This window comes from Corvus hawaiiensis, chromosome Z (assembly GCF_020740725.1).
Source record: "Corvus hawaiiensis isolate bCorHaw1 chromosome Z, bCorHaw1.pri.cur, whole genome shotgun sequence".
Lineage (NCBI taxonomy): Eukaryota > Metazoa > Chordata > Aves > Passeriformes > Corvidae > Corvus > Corvus hawaiiensis.
The window spans coordinates 49996476-50016898 of NC_063255.1; the positions used below are offsets into that span (position 1 = coordinate 49996476).

Sequence of the window (20423 nt, forward strand, 5' to 3'; positions counted from 1 at the left end):
TGTTTTCTAAAAGCTTAAAAGAACTAAACACAAATATGCTATAGTGAAAAAACCACTGAACATTCAGGGAAAGCAAGGTGCCTCATTTACCTCGCCCTCTGCCAGGGAAAGCTCCAACAGGCAGTGCCATGGAGCACCAGGACACTCACCTGAGACAGGCACCATCTGAGACCTCTTACAGAACCCCTCAGACCAACACAGCCACTGGTGAATGCGAGAATTTCCTCATAAAACACTCCAAGTACAAATCAGCCGCGAGAACTGCACGTAGCACAATTCATGTCACCAGAAACTCATGCATTTTCCCTGTTCAGGATGTTTCTGCAGTCCACTACCACAGCCTTACGAGACACCAATTATCTAAAAATTACATTTTGAGAAACATTAAGGATAGAGACCACTAAGACAAATAGAAAAAAAAAGAAAAAGAAAGGGAAGAAGAAGTGGAAGAAATGTAGTTAAGTGGAAGAAATGTAGTTACAAACTACAACACCTGGAAAATTTCAAAATCAATAGGTTTTTGTTTTCTGTCAGTCAGGTACTGTCCTCCTTCTATGGTGATCCTTGTGCATCAGGGAGAAAGTTGCATGGGAAAAAGAAGCAATACCCTGCAACAGGATCTGATCAGGTAATTAAATACTATCATAAATACATAATCTACTTAAAGGTGAAAATGTCAAGTCCTAACCTTCTTCCTCTAAATATCAGGGTTTAGTGTACATTCCTGTCTTCTTAGTGTGTGACAACTCTTTCTTAGAATTGTAGGATCATTTAGATGGGAAAAGGTCTTTAAGATCCACCCTTAAGCCAGTACTGCCAAATTCATCACTAAATCAAGTCCCTAAGTAAAGAGACTATATGTCTATATGTCTTTTAAATACCTCCAGCGATGGTGATTCAACTAGTTCTCTGGACAGACTGTTCCAATGCTTGACAACCTGTTCCTTGAAGGAATTTTCCCTCACATCTGATCTCAACCTCCCCTGGCCCAACCAGAGGCCATTTCCTCTCATCCTGCCACTTCTTACCTGAGAGAAGAGACCAACCTTCACTCTGCCTCAACCTCCTTTCATGTAGCTGTAGAGAGAGATAAGATCCCCCCTGAGAATAGTTTTCTCCAGGCTAAACACTCCCAGCTCCCTCAGCTTCTCCCCACAGGACTTGTGCTCCAGACCCTTACCCAGCTCCACTGCCCTTCCCTGGACATGCTCCAGCACCTCAATGCCCTTCCTGAACTGAAGGGCCCAGATCTGAACCCAGGATTCAAGGCGTGGCCTCACCAGTTCTGATTACAATCACTGCCCTGGTCCTGCTGGCCACACTATTGCTGATACAGGCCAGGATGCCATTGAACTTTCTGGCCACCTGGGCACAGCTGGCTCATGTTCAGCCACTGTCAACCAGCACCTCCAGGTCCTTTTCTGCTGGGCAGCTTCCCTTCTGCCCAGCCACTCTGCCCCCAGCCTGTAGCAGTGCAGGGGGCTGTTAGGATGCAAGGGCAGGACACAGCTCTTCGCCTTATTGACTCTCACCCAGTTGGCCTTGCCCCATCAATCCAGCCTATCCAGATCCCTCTGCAGAGCCTTCCAACCCTCAGCAGATCAACACTCCTGCCCAGTTTAGTGTCATCTGCAAACTGACAAAGGGTGCACTTGATCCCCTCATCCAGACCATGATAAAGATTTTAAACAGGGCTGTCCCCAACACTAAGCCCTGGAGAACAGCACTTGTGACTGGCCACGAGCTGGATGTAAATCCATTCACCTCCACTCTCTGGGCCTGGCTGTCCAGCAAAGAGTATTTCCATCCACAACATGAGCAGCCATTGTGAAGCCATCAGCATTCATCACTGTCAAGATTTGAAATCAGAATACTCAGCATATACTTCCACTTTCCCTTTTTTTTTGTTTGAGTCCTCATCAAGCATTTCTCTCATTGAGGTAATAAAACACACAGAAAATACTTGCTTGTTCCAGTAACAAGTCAGCAGGAGCACAGTATTCCTCCTTATTTATTTTCTGATTAACAGTGATTAACAGGTGTATAATATATTGTTTATAGCTCCTTTAGAACCAGACAACTAAAAAAATTGCAATAATAGTAAAGATGATGATGATGATAACAAAAACAACAACAACAATAATAATAATGACAATAGAGTACCATGAGAGAACTAATATTAATAACTATTAATAAAGTGATATGCCTGTACCAGGGAAGTTACCCCACAATAAGGAGTAGAATTATTGGGAACAAGGATAAAGACATCTGAATGGAAACATATCACAGAACTGCTGTGATTGAAACAGAGAGACTTTGGTTAGATGGTTACTGACTAGATATTACAACAGAGGAAAGAGACTCTGTTTCAATACTTACTGCAACTCCTAAAAGGATAGAACCTAGTTTCATTTCCAAAAGGCTTTTGACAACCTGCACCCCCCAACCAAAGGTCTTAAGGCAAACTCAGCAAAGATAAATAAATTGCTACAAGACCCTTACATAAGTAAGTTGTTACAAGACAGGTTAGGAGAACACAGCTCTGAGTGATGCCTATTGGAAAAAATGTAACAAAACAATGATGGACTTTAGAATGACCATTAGTGATTGGGGGAGTGAGTTGCTGATGGCTGTAATAGCATTTTCACTTCTTTTTAGCTTCAAGAAGTCTCCCACAGCTCTAACTCATTTTGCTGGCTTTGCTGAGAACAAGGCAAGAGACAGATGTTTGATAAGGTCTGAGGAACTTATCTATGAAAACAAGTCTTGCTTTCCACAAGAATGACAATTTCATGCAAATGTCAGATCAAAAATTTAGAAGTCATCTGAGCATGGTTTCCTCGTCTGCACTGTTTCCACCAGATACTGTAACAAAAATGCTATTCAACTCTACAATAACTTATTTTGTCTCTCTGACATTTCTTGTCAGATGTTTTGGGTCAGAGTAAACTCTTGAGAAATGATTCTACATTCCCTTTGAAACTAATTAGACTAAGCAGCAGGTACCCACTCTGATGCCCAAACAAGAGAATGTAGAAAGCCCAGGGAATTCACTGCACCTGGGGTTAATGAACTCAATTGTGCCATTTTTGCAGAGGTAAAGCAGGGGTAACATAGCTGACAAAATATATTTAGATTTATATGGTGGGTTTTTTTGGGTTTTGTTTGTTAGTTTTGAGTGTTGGTAGCTCTTTCAGCACAAAATACAATGTTGAATAAATACTCTAAGCTATTTTGTAGTGTTGGAAGTGTAGCTGCAAGGAAATTGGCAAGCTTTATTTTAAAAACTTGGAAGCTCACTTAAATTTTAATCAGCTTAACAAGAAAATACATGTTGTGTTTGCAAGACATTTACTTACCTTTATCATCAAAAGAAATGTAAAAATCTGTATGTGGGACTGGTTTTTTGGCTGGGTTTTTTTTCCCCAGAATAGTTAATACATTAAAAATTTGCTTCGATATCTTGATTCTGTACTTGAGGAGGTGGTTGCTTACACAATGGCAAAGAAGCACAAAGTATGTTTTGACCACTGACAAACTCAGAAATGGAGAAAATGAAGAAAACTGGAGACAGTCATAACAGTACAGATAGACAACAGGTATAGAACAAGAATATGAATGTATTGGTTGAAATTTGTGAAAGCAAAGGGCTTCCTTGTAGCAAGAGAAAACTCTGTTTTAAAACACAGACTTATCCATGTTCTATTACATTAACTTCTGTTTGTAAACATTCTTATGTTTAAAACATTTCCTTAGCCCTGAGAGCAAGACTAGATCAACTTGGAACAATGTGATAAGTGCTGTGCTCACAGCATTAGCTGTTGATTAAAAAGCATCTGTTTTCTGAAAAAATCACAAAGGTTTGCTTTGAAAAACACTCATAAGAAATGTCTACTCTGTATTGGAACCAACAGGTTAACGTCAAAGATTCAGACAATGTCTTCTTGCCTGCTTATGCTATAGAAGCAGCATAACAAATGGTCAAGACGTAGTGACACATAACCATATGGATATTAAAAAAGCTTAGACAGCATTTCATAAATTACACAAGCAAATTGACATCAATGTCAGAGAAGAGAAATCTGAATAGATGAAGTAGGACATTTTTCAACAGATACTAACATGCATGTTTAAATTAAATTCTTGATAAATAACTAGCTACTAACTATGCTGTGACAATGTTTTCCCAAGGGTCGTAACTCAGTCATTATTTTTATTAAAAAGAAACACAATATAAAGTAAATGGAGGACAGTAAAGCAGTCACAATGGGGTAAATAATTTAATTTTATTTTCCTAAATAAGAACAGGAAGATGCTCAAGACTGTCCAAAAGCAACAGTACACATTTCCAGCAGTAAGTCACTGCAAAACAATCAGGTGGGCAAGAAAGGCTTTAATATGTGCTGTCAAAACACTTAAATGGCCCAGTTTTGTCACCAAGAGTCTAACTCTCATACTACAACACCTGTGGATCTTGACAGATGGGTTATTTCTGTGTTAAAACAGATTGATCAAGGACTGTACTCTGCTGCTCAGTAGCACCCACTGAACTACTCTTTCAGGAATAAGACTACAAATTAACTAAAATGTGTTGTCTTACAACACGCCTATACTCTATTTGTTGACACTCTCTTCTATCACATATCTGCATTTTGTTAAAATCTGCCAAAGAATTCGACATCTTGTTCATGCCAAAATTCTGCATTAAATAGCCTTCCTTATAAATTTTCAGAGAAAGCTGACTTTGTCATGTATGTGTGTCCTCCATTACAGGAGAGGTCCAGCAAAAAATTATTAAATTCTGCATTCTTCAGTGAAATTAACTGCTTGCAGAATCAAGCCCAGCATATTGCAGTATGATTTTGTCTTGCTAATGAATCAACGGTCTTTACACAAGTAGGACAAAACATGAATAAATAAAAAAACATAGCAGTTAAGACTTGTGGTGTAGAGCTCATGACATTAAATTCTGCCTATTTCACAAATCCTAAGTATGCTTGCTCATGGATTCAATCTGCATCAGGAATTAATGTCACCAGAAGTGCCAGAACTGGACAAAGTAACTCCCTTCCTCTGCAAACACAGAAATCCTGCTTTTCATTTGCACAGGGCTTCAACGTTTTTCTTGTTTTTTCTTGAAAAAAACCCTACAACCCCAAAACAATCCTCAAAAGCCCCCATCCTTCCTTTTTCACTCCTGCCACCCTGGCAAAAAACCTCACCTCTCTTTCAGAGAAATGAGCATGCCTTGTTACATGCTGCTCTGTAACTATAGGAGCAAATCAATAGCAGCTGAATGCCATCTGCTTCGGGCAGCAGAACAGCACCAAAAGTGTGAGCAATGCATCTTCCCTTATTGAAAGGTTATTTTATGCAAGTAAACAATTCATCGTCTTCTTGCACGCTTGATGCTCATTTACCACTTTTGATCAATAAAATATGCAAAACAACAAAAAAATTGAATCCTAAGAGTAGTTCTGATGCCAGTGTGATAGGTAATCAATACCAGGTCTCTGTTCAGTAAGGCAGCCAGTAGGGTAACTCCTTTATTGTACAAACCCAGGAGAAAGTGTGGAAATGTGTCTTGTTATCTATAAAATGCAATAAGAGAGTGAGAAACACAACTTCTATCCTGGAAATTAAAAAAAAAAAAAAAAAAAAGGAAAGGAGAGCCACTATTTTAATTGTATTTTCCCCCTAACTATGCAAAGGTTTCTAATGTCAACTTGCTTGATCATTTCTTGCAAAGGCTCTGCTGTTACACTGTTGATAGAGCTTCATTCACTATCATTAACACAGATTTTTGGTTAAATTGTAGTCATTACAAGACATACTTTGGACAACAATCCCTCTTCCTTCCTGCTCTACCTTATTAAGCCTCAGTTTTCAATGTATTTATGGTTCAGGTGAACTCAGTTTTTCTGTTAAAAACAAACTGGTATGGGAATTCTTTTGCACAGTGTTTCTTTTAGTCAGACCACAAACTGCCTTATTACATTAAGCCTCCTGACAATTGATTCAAGTAGAATACTTCTCTCCCAACAAAGAAAACAACATCATTTTTACAGATACTGCAGAACAAAACCTCCAATTTAAACAGTTTCCTAAAATAACATAAAATACTTGAACTAACAGTTGCTACCGGCAACTAGATCTCTACTCTAGTGTACCATATATCCTAATATTTACAAAAAAAATTAAAACTACTACTCTCTCATTTGAACAGCAATTTTGCAGATTATATCACAAAGCCACAAATTAAGCTGCACACTCTATATTCTGATCTGCACTTAATACAGAATTTTCTTCAATCTTCTTTCCTGAATGTTTCTAGAAACACAATTACTTGCGTATATGGCCTTTACATTCTTTTGGTTATCTGAACTGCAAAAAAGCTTGATATTCTTCTGTAGGATCATATCTTATGTAGGGCTTCCACTTAAGAGACCTCATCAGTACAAAACGTTTTTAAAAAAACCACAAACCCCCCAAAACTTGATTTTTTAAAATATTTGCAATGCAAAGACATTTTCCAGTGCACTGGTCATAGATTTTGAGAAAAGTTTTATTAAAGTGAAACCAAGAAATACTGAAAAAAACCCAATTTCACTATAAGATTATAGCCAAACACTAACTTGTAGTCAAGCAGTGGCGCTTCTACACAGCAAAGGCAAAAAAAAATCTTCTTAGCATCTCAGTTCTCATAATTTTTGCAAGAAGAAGGCAACTGGAAGAACTTATCTGTAAATCAACTTACATAGAATTTTTAAGGTAATTACTGGCAATTAAAAAAGAACATATTTGCACATGTGGAAAAAGTCCTTCTGACCAATCAATGAAACTTATTGAATGTAAGATAGATTTGGGTTTGGGATTTATTTAAATCTGTGAATTAGAGGCATGTTTGTAAGCAACAGTTCAAAATTTTTCTTTTATAACCTTGTAAGACCCCAAACATTTGTAGTAGTAACAGGCAACTACCCCTTCTATATAATGTAGCTTGGATCATGCTCCTCCTGCATCCCTTCCTCATGCTTATGAGTTTATATGAACTTCAATATATGGCTTGAACATTTTTACAGAAGCCAAAACAATTCTGATCAAATTAATAATACAGAACATAGTAGTGAAAGTGCAGTAGCTTGGAGTCAATGACCCAACTAGCAGCAAGGGTATAATTTAAAGTCAGAAATTTCCAGTGCATGCACCGTTAGCCACAGTGAACCTGTTACTGCTCTAAAGGGAATTGTTTGCCTCTTATTAGATTTTCTACAGCACAGCCATAAGTGATAAATGTACTGCTGTACTCACTGTCAAGTTAATCAATGCTGCCAAAGTTTTGTTGACCTAACAGTAATCCATAAAGTGAGCGGCATTTTCTCTATCCCTATGACATCTCGGTCCTCAGTGGGGATACAAATCTTACAAGAGCTTCTCAAAAAAAACCCCAACAAACCAAAAAAAAAAAACCAAACCAAAAAACAAACAAACAAACAAACAAAAATCCAAAAAACCAAAACCAAAAACAAAAAAACCAAAGCAAAGCAGCGGGGAGAAAAAAGATATTTTCAAAATTCTGTCTCTAAATTAGCAGACTGTGAGAATGCCTTGCTTCTCTGACAAATTGCCTAAAAATGATGGCCATACAATGGAATCAGTTTGATGGCTAAAATACTAGCAAATGGATAACTTCATGGAGGATAAAGCCTTGCCTACTAAAAAGAAGATAAAAAACAGCTTCATGAGTCTTTCAAGGAAACAGCTGTGAACACGATTTACATGTAACTATAGATTAGTGCACTGGTTGAAACAGAACACATTGCAGCAATTCTGAAGACAGTAATGTGAAAACAATAATAAAAAATCACCACCAATAAAACTTGTCTACTGCTGTGTCTAGCTGTGATTCACAGTCCATGAGAGGCATCACCACTGGAAAGAAGAAAAAGTCAGGAAACAATCCCTGGTAGAACAAGCTGTTCTATAAACAAACTGCTGCCATGCTCTCACAAGCAATTATAGACATATGAAATATGAATTGCCATTGATTTTTCTTCTAGAGGTCACTCTGCTCCATGTTTTACGCAGTCTAGGCATTTATTTGGGTGGCAAACTGACAAGTTTTTACAGAATTAACAGAGCAATGTAATCCTTGCTCAATCGCAGGTACTTCATTATGGCTCTGTTTCTTGACACTTGTCCCTCCCAAAACTCACCAGCAAGGGAGTCCTTGATAAAGGTGAGGAACGATGCAATTATTTGTGAAAAGAGACCATCCTAACTTGGTCAGTGAATGCTTATTTACTTTTTCTGGCAGACAAGCAGCATCAGCTGGAAGGCTGCATTTGTCACACCATAGCAATTCTGTGGACAATGTTCTGACTTGGCTAAAAATTCTCCACATTCTTGTTATTGAAAGAGGGATGACTTCTCCAAAATGGAGAAAAAATATTGCAATTTAGCCTGCTAACAGAACCAGAAGAGCTATCTATATTTCTGTTAAAAATTATCATAACATTAGAATGCTGCAAGAATGCCCAGATGTTCTCTATAAATCCCTTATTTTTGATATATTCACACTTAGCAATTACTTGATGTTCCTCACTCAGCAACCAGAGACCTACTTAATTATGGTCAGTAAACTCCACAAATTAGGTTGAAATTGAGTATCACTCAATTAATCATAATATATGATTAATGAATCATATATTCTGGCCTTTTAGACAGCAATCTTCCTTATTTCTATTACTCACTTTGGCACAAATATTTGGTCTCCATGTTTCCCACACAAGAAGAATTCATAAAAATGCTGTGTTGCACCTCTTCTTCCCAATGGTTATTCTTTTTCCGAAAGGTCTGGTTTACCTTACAAGAAAGCTTTAGTATCTGAAGCTAGGTATAATTGTTATTTAAGTCACATTTCTTGGTGCATCAATGAAAAGGCGGAACAGTACTATATACAGCAGTACAGAGAGCTTAATCAGACTCTAGACTCCACAATGAGCAAATAAAAGTGAGTATGCCATCAGATGTGGATGTAGCCTAAGGGTTCAGAAAGGATTTATAGTAGAACTGAAATCTACAAAAAACTTGCATTGTCTGTTGACTGGCCACAGAGATGACCTTCAGTACATGATCATCAGAAAACAATACTGTGAAAGATATGTAGATTGAATAAACCAGTCAAAGGGACAAAATTAAGTTTCAGGGGAAAAAAACAAAACAAGAAAAGGTTGGAAGATGGAGAACTGAAAGAATCTGAAGTTGAAAGAATCTGCTATAGATATAAAAAGGATAATATGGTGGTTATAACTGGTAAATATACTATAGGGAAAATAATTTTCATGTCTTCATACACACAGTAACAAATCCATCAGTCTTGTCTGATGATAGACTTCTCTCTGACGTCCTTGGTGAACATCACTGCTTTGTAAAACTGGGCAAAAATAATTGACAAACTAGAAAAATTTGGATTATTTTTGGAATTTTTTTTGCCACTTAAAATTTGGGTTGATGTGTCAAGCCTGGCTGCTGGACCTCTTCACTGTAATGTTGTCATGTTGTCTGTACTTTTACATTAATAATACAGTTCCTGAGTATCTACATTGAACCACAGTTATTAAGAGCCTCCTACATCATTACAGGGCAACTTTGTCATAAAACCCACTAATCTTTATTTCCAATACTACAAAAAGACCCCAATATCTTGTGGTAACTCACTCTTGCAGTACATGTCCTTGTGATTCCAGCACTTAAAGCTAGATAACTAATTCAGGTCACATAATTAAACTTGCCTGAATTTGATTAATTATAAAAAAATCCCCCTGTAAAGCTGGTAAGCACTACTGCATGGCATTTAAATACAATATCATTACAGAAACACAAATTGCTTCTTAATTGTGAAGTTATACAACTGCTGCTGTTCAAAACTATTAGCACATATCACCGCATGACCTTGTCTGAGTCCAAATACACAGAGAAACATCTGATGGGATAATGTGGAGACGGCTGCTTAAATGCTGCTGTTTACAAGACTGTAGAGTCTAAATTCTGTGCATGTTCTTTGTTGCTCCATAATCTCCTGTGGCTTTATGAGTGTTTTTTTTTAATGTGTGTTATATTAGGAACCTTTCCCACAGAACTATGTGTGAGACCTGGACTCCATACTGAAAAGCACACTTGAAGATCTGGATGCTTTGACATCTGAAGAAACTAGTCTAATTTCCTCATGATTTCTTGGAGATATTCTGAATATTTTTCAGAAGCCAACATTACAGGTAAGCTGCTCACAAAACCATAGTTACTCTTAATACAACTGTGATCTTACTCCTGTGTTTGTTAAAGCATGTCTGTTACCATCACTTCATGAGCTGATATGACACGATACTATTATGGTTATGAATGCTGAATTTCTCTAATGATGATGATATTCCAGAAATAAAAAAATATGAAGCTCAAAAAATGGATTATGAACTCTCCCAGTCAGACACACATAACTGGAATGACATTTTCTCAGAAGGTTTTATTGGGAAAGTTATCACTGACCTTTTCATTTTCCTAGAATAGACGTACCCAGTGGGTTGCAACAGCATAAGAAATAAGGTTTTTATCCAACCATTTTAAAACTGTAATACTGCAAAAGCAGACTCCAGCCACATTGCTGCTGTAAAGGCCAAAGATGCACCATACAAACTGATGCTCTAAGAGAGCAGTTTTAAAAGTTGGCAGCTGGTATGTTTGTGCTATCAATTTATGTGAACGATGCCAACTCACAGAGTAGCAATATAACTTACCTAGCCAAGGTAGTTCTGTAAAAACTGACTTAGAGATTAGTCTGTTTCATGTGCCTTCTTCTTGTTGGAGTACATTACTCCAAAGCAGAATATACGCAACGCTTATCAACAAGTGAACAAACGTATAATACCCTTTTTGAACATATTAATATTCAAAGCCTCTAAGTTTATTTCAAAATCTAAGGTGACAGATGTGTGTGCTGTCAAAAGGCAAAAGGCTGGCACTTAAGGAGAGCATCCAGGTGCTTTTTCTACGTTTCATCATTAAGAGAAATATCCAGAGCACCCACATGCAGAATGATGTTTACACCATGTGAATCAATGCAATTTGGCATGCACAGGCAGCTGGAAGAAAGGAACACCCATCCAAAAAGTATAGATATACAGGAACACATACCTGTACTAAAGGGGAATCAAAATAGAGTGTTTAGGCTAAGTCTCTACCAAACACAGGGGTTACTGATTATTAACATAAGCAATGCACACTTGGAGATTACTGTGTCTACAAACGCAAGGTTGTAGTATATGCAGGGTTTTCTTATGCTTTAGATGCAAGTGGAATAAATCTTGCGATGGTTCTGAATTTTAGGATCGGTGATTTCCCACGTCTTTTATTTCTATATCACAGATAAAATTTTCCTATGTGCTCTCAACACTCTTTTGTTGCATCAGTGCTTCTTACTGCTTTACGAAAAATTTGCATTCATTGATAATGTTGGTTCACTCTAACTGCTATACTGAGCTTTGAACTAATTGCTCTCAATTAATCTGTTCCACTCTTTGATAGCTTATTTATCAGATTGGGAAAGATAGATTTAATGGTGCTTGCTGGAAACAAGTTCTTTAATTGGAAATACCTGAGTGCTTAGCTCACTTCGTGCTCTAGCAATTAAGGACAATTTGGAAAAGCGTTTTTCCCCCTACTATTGTCTCCTTGATTAGATATCCAAAGAAGCAGACAAAACAAATGACAACACCACCTAGCAATATTGGTTCAAATAAAAGCCCAGCAGCCGAATTACTTACTATGAGAAATGTGAACCATCCCCATCAATTCCAAAGCTCTGTTACATTCATTTTGCTGTATCTTTGCCTCCCAAGTAGGTAAATGGCAAAATTTCTTTCAAAATGCATAGCTCTATGCCTGCCTCTATACAATTATCCCTTTCCACAAATAAGCCAAATCAACAGAAGAAATTATTTTTCTTGATTAAGCTCCCACATTTCTCTTGGGATGAAACAAAACAAACAATTAATCTTTCCTTATTTGTTCTCAGAAGAACCTACATCCCTTAAATGTACAATAACCAGGGTACCTGTGGCAGGCAGTCGGCAGCAATTAGGCTTGTGCTGAAAACGAATGGACTAGAGTCAGAATGCCTAATCTGCTGAGAGTTTCTACAGGAGGGCAAGGTTAGACCAGGAAAATTCCCTTGCTGTGAAAACACTGTTAAAAATTACCACCTGACTTCAGCATAATTAACAAGGTTTGGGAATTTATATGAACTGAGTAATTGAAAAGAATTAGCAAGAGATATATACATTAATCTTCGCCAGTTACAACATGCCTAATGAAATTAAAGGTTCTACTTCTGCTTCACGCTTTGTTTCTGCAAACTTTTTTCATCTACAGAAGAAAAAGTATATTAGATAAAGACAATGATAATTATGAGAAATTTAAAAGAAGAAACTGCACCATGAGCCTCCATTTTTACATCAATACTTCTTGAAAATTTTCTTATATATAATTCACAGTTTTTATCATAAGTAACCCTGGAAGTTTCTTATTTTAACCTTTTCTAAGTCGACAGGAAAAATCCGTATCAGAGTTATAAATTTAGGCATCATTCAGTAATGTGTATTTGTTTGCAAATGTACCTGCACAGAAATCCAAGCCTATCTCAGTCAAAAAATTCTGCAGTGAATGGGTTTAGTGTAAAATGAGCTTTTTTACACTTAACTAAATCTATATTATATTTGGACAACAGAGACAACAAGCAGGTAAAAAAAAAAAAAGACAATCAATAGTGATGTGGGTAGAGATAGACAATGTTAGAGAAGATAACAAGCATTTGTAATTCTCCTAAGCTACCCATGACCACAGGACCTTCCCCCCTTAGTTCACTCTGAAATCCTACATCATCTTTCAGAAAGGAGTCATGTAAGACTGCATAAATGCCAAGAAAAGGCAGCATACACACACACACGGGAATTATGTCTAATGCAGGAGCATTCAATTTACTGCAGAACCAAAGGAAAAGGCTCACTGACCATCCTTCCACAACGTATCTGAGGAAGACTACTCGTCTCTTCCTCTGCTCACCTCTCTTAGCTACTGATAGACTAGCTCTCGTATTTTGCTTAGCACTCCTTCTTGCGAAGAATTTTTCTGTTCCACTGCTCCTTCCTTTCAACATCAAAAGCAGAAGGTCAAGAATTACTGCTTATTTATTTCAATGTATTTCTGGTAAACCCCTGTGATTAGCCACAGCTTGCTGGTTTTTTTTGTTTGGGGTTTTTTTCAGAAAGGTCTATGTTAAATGATACAAACAATGTTAGACAATAAAGTTATTATGGCACACTAGAATCAAGCTTTAATTCAGCTTTCCTATGTATAGGGATTTATTTAACATTGCTTACATATGTAGCATGGTCCTACACTACTTTTTCCCCCAGAATGAGTTCTTCATCCAAAGCACATAATAAATGGTTCAGTTATTCAGCATATATTCCGTATTTTGTTTTCCTCCTCTGGCCTCCAAACACAGCCTGTGCCTTATGTGCAGATTCAGATCTTGCTGTGAAGAAAGAATTATTCACTTCTTCATGAACATTTTTCTCCTGCCCTCATGTGTGATTTATAAATGTGTAAAGAATGTTAATGGCGGATCTTCACCCACATAAAGAGTGCATGCAGAAGAATACTACCAGATTGCATAAAGTCAATGCAATCTAGGTCTAAACTACATTCTAATTTAGTGCTGTATACTACTGAATAACCTTAACAAAACGTAGTGTGTTACACTACACATGCAATAATAAAATACTCCTTCAGTAGAAAATAAGTTTATCTCTTTATTAGCAATTCATTAACTTTACCGACGAATCTTGAAGAAAAAGCCATTAAGATTAAACTTGCGTTGAAAGTCCAATTTAAAAAAGCAATAGTCATTTGTATACCAAAATATAAGAATTACCTTATGCAAAACAGCACAGAATAGGAATTGAAAATGTGTTTAAAATACTACGGATTGATTAAAAAGATGGGGGAAACCCGAGTCTTTCTACCAAACTTCAGGTGGTGATAATAGGACTGCAAGAATTACTGCTCCCTCCCTCCTTCCTACTTTACAAGAATTGACAAAAGTTTTTTGACTCGCCTCCATCTTTCCCAAAGAGCTCAAGGAAATCTATTAAATATCTATTAAGGAAAAAGAAAATTTATTGCCTACACATCAGAGCTGCATTCAGGATAAGGAAGGTGACCACATTTTATTTCATCATGGCTAAATGAATTAAGTATCTCATACTTTTTATGGCTTTAGAAGGAATCATGGCTGTTAGAACAGTCATCAACAGACTACAGCAGTGTGCCAGCACTTGAGTTTTAATATCCTTAGTTTTGCTTTCATAGACTGTGACTTAGACAGAGAACTTAAATTTCTTTCTCTCTCCTCTTGAAATGTTTTTCAGCTATTCTGAGCATATTCAATCATGACAGAGACCATTTCTTACTGTATGGAAATGCACGATTAGTACAATTTGATGTTCATCTTAACTTGGGCAAAAGTGTGTAATACAATATCATTATGATACACAGTATAATGAAAAGAGAACAAGCACTTAGACATGGTTTCTAAACATGTCACAAGTACTTACGTAAATTCTGTGCTTAACTAAGTAAAATTTATTTTGATCACCTCTAACACGTATAAGTAAAATTAGAGAGTTCATGCAACACAATTCTATACAGCAAAACCAAACAGATTAGTGAAGATGAAGGAAAAGAAATATTAATCATAAATCACAACAGTTGAAAAGCAAAAACTGAACTCCTAAAACACAAACCAGGTAATTTTCTGAGCATGCTTGAAAAATGCTTTCATTCCTCATAAATCTCTACAGACAGACAGTTTTAATAAATGCCTCTCCTTTAAATTATCTACAGAATTATTTTGCTTCCCTGTTTTCTTTGGCTTTCTGCTTCCCCTTAACAAATATGCAATCCTGCATGTGTCAGGCACACTTCTTTAAAATCCACAGCCATCTAAACCCAGCTATGTATCTTTACCACCAAAGAAACACGTATGCACAACAGAATCTTAAAAAAGCTGGTCACAGCAATGATGGATTTAAGTTATTAACCGATCAAAAAAAGATGGATGGTGGTCTGCTTTTCTTAATCTACATCATCATCTAGATCTATTTAAGGATATGTGGTACACTAACAAACTTAGTTAAGGTTTCGATAAAATCAGTAGAATAATCTGCCCTGTTACATTGAGACTGTATCGATCAATAAAATCACTTGTACTAGGAAAGTACTGTTAAGTACTGACAAGCCCAGCCATTAATATTATTTAACACTCCGCTCACAATCTTTAATGAGGACAAAGAACATTTTGTCTTTTTATACTTATCATACCATTGCTTTTAGAACTCCTTACAGGAGCTGTTCAGCCTTGATTACTGCACACTAAATGGACTTAGAGAAGGAAGAGACTGAATAATTTTGGATAATGGAGAGAATTTTCAATGTGATTCATAGATGTAGGTCATTCAACAGACTTTCCAGCAAAACATCAGTTAAATCTTATTTCACTGAATCCAACTTTTTTTTGCAACTTTCTAATGCTAGACCCTTTCCTCTCAGCATATTCACCCGCATTTAAAACAAAACTAGTTTCCAGAAACAGCAATCAGGAAGATAAGCATCTGTTCTGGACTTGATGGGAATTTTTTTTCTGCAAATAAGTCAATTTGATCTTAAATTAGTTAGAAATAGATCCTAAGAGTGAATGTGTACATAGGACAAAGGGAAGGACTGCCTCTGCAGAAACCTTTGTGGTGCCTAATGAATGATACAAGGAAGTCAAAGTGATTTCTATCCAGCTCCTGCTCTCAGACATGGGGAATGGTTAAATAGAAGCCTAGTGGGAAAAACCCCCACAGGTCAGGCACACACAGAATAAGATGGAGAAGAAAAAAGTCCACATTTTGCACAAAACTTTTATAGCTAAAAATTTCAACCTCTGAATTCGGGTTTTAAGTATACAAGCAAGTATCTCCCACATGTAAAGCATCTGGTCTGAAAAGGCATTAGCCTTTACAAGTGGCTTTGCACAGCCACATGACCTGCATACCTCTATCTATCTCTATAGATACATCTCAATGATTCAAACATGTCTTCTCAACCATACAATTAACTCTTTTTTCTTTTAAGATGGTGTTCATGATACATACAGGGCTCAGTTCTTGAAAACACATTCGTGTTTAAACAAATCTAATAACAAAATGAACAACAAGCATGTCTCTAATTACTGTAAGGATTATATAAGAAAGGTCATTGCTTCAGACTAAAGATCCATTTAAGCACTGTATCCTATATCCCAAAATGGTTATAAATGGATACCAAGAAAGAGTATAAATGTGCAAGACTAACATATAAGACATTTTTCTTCAAAACTCCATCAGCTTCAAAAGTTATTTCCAACTAGAGGGCCTTCTATGCTTGATATATGCTGTCCTTTCATACACCTTTCCAGTCTTCCAATTGAACTAACTCAAAATTTTGTGTTCACAACACCTTTTGGAAAGGTACACAGGTATATGGGAACAATTAAATGCTTGATACAGAATATAAAGGAAGAACAATTGTAATGAATACTAACATTGACAGAAGGGATAAATGTGCTGAATGTGAACTGCACAGAAATAAAATTTAAATAGTTGAAAGATCATTGAATAGCTCTAAGTTCATTTTGCCATTGCATTTCCAAAACTAAATAGTAACAAACTTGATCCATTTTTATTGGCCAAAAGCAATCAAATATCTCATAAAAGTGCATGTATCACACACAGATCTCAATAATTCTAAACAGCTCCAACAGCACCAGTTCACCTCTACAGACATTACATATCTAACATCAAAACCTGTTACACTTAGAAAGCACTTACAGATTACTTCTAACCCTAGAGTGCTGTATCATCTTAAGCCACACTCAAGATCTTCCTGTCTTTATATGAAGTCCTAGTTTTTGTTCTGCTTAAGAGAGCTCAGAAAACTTTATGTATTATCATGGGACAATTTTTACCTCTACTTCACAAAGAGAAGAGAAAACAGTGAAAAACCATGTATATCACCAAGGATTTCTTTTCCTCAAATAAATTTATTTTCTGTTCTGATTCTTCTCCAGGCAAGAGAGTACTGAAGCAGGATTTCAGCTGCAGTTACAGAACAGGAGTATTTGGCTATTGAAAGGCAAACCTCTAGCAAACACACTGTGTGGAGTACTTGCACACTGGCATCAGCAGCCTAGATGCCTCATCTTAGAGCAGAGATCTCTCCAGTCTTCCTGACAATGGACAAGGTTATAAATGGCTGAGTTCACATTCCTTCTTGTTAGAATAGCAAGATGTCAACAGAAATTGAATCAGTTAAGCAGTGAAGAACTAATGAAACTTCCCAAGAGGTGATAGAAAACTCTTTTTCTTCACAATTAGATAAAAAAACCTGAGAAATCACATTAACACAATCCCCAGAATGATAGTGAAAAGGGGCAATGACTGAAGCTCAAGGAATGCAAAATTCTTATCCCCAGTTGCAATATGAAATGCTATATTAGGTCTGAAATGCTCTGCAACAAAGCTTTCTAATCAACAAAAAGAACCTTTAATATTTTTTTTAACTGAATCTAAAACTTTCATGAAGTAACATCACAAAACTAGATCAACTTAAGAGGAAACAGTACAAAAGTTTGTTCATAACCACTGTCCAGTCAGGAAAGGTTATTTATTTATTTAAACTTTACCACAAGGAATTTTGTATCAATGCTTATTGAAGTAATTAAAGAAAATCATAGTGGCCCATGAAGAAATGACATCTTGAGCCAAATTTTCTGTATGATAGTTTTTCCTCTGCAGTCACTAACTACAGAAATAGCTCATTTGTCTTCATTTTTTTTGCAGTTGCTGTTGAACTGTTCCCCCCAAAACAGTAAAAAAATGCAATACAATAACGTGTGCTTTTCTTCTTCATGTTTCTGATGAGCTTACTCATAAAGCAACGATACATTATTCATTATTACATGCACTGTTTTCCTAACTCCAACCTGCTGGAAACTAAGACAGCTAAGGAGTATAGGATTGGATTTTAATTTCTTAAAAGCAAAATCATAGAAGATATGGTTTTACTTATGTTTTCAGGAAGGATTGGTAGTTAAAATATTTTTAAAAGGAATTGCATTTTGAAGAATACTGAAATATAGGTCAAAGTGCTTCTCAGATCTCCAGATTATTTCCTTAAATGGAAAACAAATCTCTAGTCCAGTTTCATAAACGCCATAATTCATTTTTAAGATTTGGATTCCTGAAACTGCTGGAATGTTGAAGTTCATCAAGTCTTCACGTCTCACAGCCAAGGAGCACTTTAACCAATCTTATCTCCAGGAATCAGGACTGTTCTCTTTGTAAAAAGTTCAAGAATAAATAAAAGGCAAGTATGTTTTCTTGACCTCAGCCAAGAGAGAAATATTAGCTCTACATATTAACTCTGGTTAGAGACGTATGTACATAGAGACCATACATATATACAGAGCACTTCAGAAGGTCTACAGCTCTCTGTTTTATATTAGAGCCTTGCCAGTCACAAGAAGAATTTCTTCAGGTCATCCAGACCACATGAAATGACTTAGTACCCTGAAACTAACCAAAAATCTGGGCCTCCATCAAAATCTTTCCCTATAAGCAAATCATTTCAGTGAAGACTAGCAGCAGCTACAAAGTCTCATGCTTAGGTATGGGTGCCACTTCACAGTGAATTCTGTTAATGATGCTTGTTATCTTGTTGGACTGATGATATCAGCAAATGATGAGATTTCTTCAGCCCAAGGGGGCTAGAAAATATCTATTCCATTGAACTTTAAAAGGCAGACCTGTCAAAGGGCAAGTCCCTGGGGCAGACAGACTGGATGGCAATAACATCCAGCGTCAGCTTACTGGGACAAGGATATGACCTAACTCCAAATGAGCAGGTGGCTAGATCAAATTCTTCCCCATTACCAATTCACAGGAAATAAGCTCTGTAAGAACTGCTCCTCCAGTAGTACATCATATCAAATGTATTTGTAACAAATACTGATCTGATCCAATGCAGCTGCAGGTGCTTTGATAGCCAATTAGATAAGGTCCCTCCAGCGCTTCCCTTAGGAATCCCACCAATGTCTTCAATGCCCAAAATAAAACCCCAATGATCTGTTCACTTGGTCCATCTACAAAATTACTTATTGAACTCCTACACAGTAAAAAACTATGGAAGAGGGAGCTTTTCAAGTGATTTGTATCTTCTTTAAATACACATACAAACTAACTTCTGTATTGCTTTGTGATAACAGTCAGTCCAAGACTGGACAGTGGATGAAAAAAAACCCAAACCAAACAAACACCATCCAGAAGCTACAATACTGGTTATCAGCCTGCTCCATCATTTTCCACACTTACCCTCACCTTCTGATACTTTCAAGCAAATACATTTATCCATGCTCACTACTATGAGGAGTCACTTTTCAGTGCAGGTCCTTTTGGCAGCCCTTCTCAAATTATAGGCACCTTATACAACTAGCTGCTTAAAATCCTTATCTTCTACCTTTCTTCAACACCAAACTCCTCAGGAAGCTCATTGAGAGAAGATATTTCTAACCATAATCTAAGTTCAAATCTTGCTGCAGTCTAAAACTACTATCAAGACAGATTTTTGTCAGCAATAGTGTAACCCAGTGATTTATTTTCCAAATTTTAAATCTAAACCACCTGGATTCTCATCTCTGCTCTACTGCCAGCTACAAGCTCAGATATACAAATAAGTAACTATAAAGTTACCTAGTTGATGGCCACCACAAGGTAATAAAAGCTGGTTTAGTGCTCTTCTACTGGCAGTAACAGGCATTTTGAGATTTAGAGGAGACCGAGGGGAGACCTCCTTGTGGTCTTCATCCTTATGAGGGGAAGCAGATGGGCAGGCATTAATTTCTTCTACGTGGTGACAGTGACAGGACTCAAGAGAATGGCCTGAAGTTGTGTCAGGGAAGGTTTAGGTCAGATATCAGGAAAAGGTTTTTCACCGAGAGGGTGGTTGGGCACTGAACAGGCTCCTCAGGGAAGTGGTCACAGCACCAGCCTGACAGAGTTCAAGAAGCATTTGGACAATGCTCTCAGGCACATGGTGTGACTCTCGGGGTGTCCTATGCAGGGCCAGGAGTTGGACCCGATGATCCTTGCAGGTCCCTTCCAATTCAGCTTATTCTGTGATTTTCTTATTTAGCAAAGACTAAACCAGCTCAGCTTGTCCTTTGTGCTGTAGATTAAGATCATGCACACAGACATTTACCATGATCAGCAGAGGTGCAATAGCTT

The 20423-nt window shown here is 37.0% G+C and overlaps 1 protein-coding gene and 1 long non-coding RNA gene across 5 annotated transcripts in view; one reads left to right on the plus strand and one right to left on the minus strand.

The window, feature by feature from the left end:
* The window catches only part of SNX24 (sorting nexin 24), a 90347-nt gene that overhangs the window by 13523 nt on the left and 56401 nt on the right, over positions 1 to 20423 (minus strand). The window lies entirely within an intron of this gene.
* On the plus strand, positions 186 to 20116 carry LOC125319606. The gene is made up of 4 exons (XR_007200826.1): positions 186 to 628; positions 4774 to 4896; positions 10125 to 10277; positions 17210 to 20116. It is a non-coding gene; the product is annotated as an uncharacterized LOC125319606 (long non-coding RNA).